This window comes from Varanus komodoensis, unplaced genomic scaffold (assembly GCF_004798865.1).
Source record: "Varanus komodoensis strain SLA01 unplaced genomic scaffold, ASM479886v1 scaffold3, whole genome shotgun sequence".
Classification (NCBI taxonomy): domain Eukaryota; kingdom Metazoa; phylum Chordata; class Lepidosauria; order Squamata; family Varanidae; genus Varanus; species Varanus komodoensis.
The window spans coordinates 64,703,934-64,704,433 of record NW_025335761.1 but is presented as its reverse complement, the minus strand read 5'-3'; positions in this window follow the sequence as shown (position 1 = coordinate 64,704,433).

The window sequence follows — 500 nt, the reverse complement described above, 5'->3', positions numbered from 1 at the left end:
CCCTGACTCCCAGCCTAGCCTACCTCACAGGGCTGTTGCAAACACGAACACGACCAGAAGAGGAGGGCACCGTGCAATCCACCTTCAGCGGACGCCGACCGGAGGAGAGGGGTGGGAGCGCTGTTATAAGAGCAAGAAATGGAGAAAGGATGGGACGAAAGGCTCACCGGGCGACTTCGGGTCACGCACAGCCTCGCAGCTGACCCACTTCACAGAGGCACCGTGAGAATAAAACGGAGAGGAGAAAAGCATCCCGTAAAAGGCGTGGCGTTGCGTGGCGTGGCGTTGCGCTCCGCGAAGGGAAGCAGCAGGCGCACCGCACCGCTCCTACAGAAAGCGGAGCGCGCTTCCGGGCGTGCTGGGACGCGACCAAAAAGGGACTACAGCTCCCGGCAGGCCCAGCGCGCCGGCAGCCGCAGCACTTTCGCGCGAAACCCGCCCGGGCGGGGCCGCGCCGCCGCGCGCCGCTGATTGGCCGCGCGCGCCGGCCGCCCATTGTG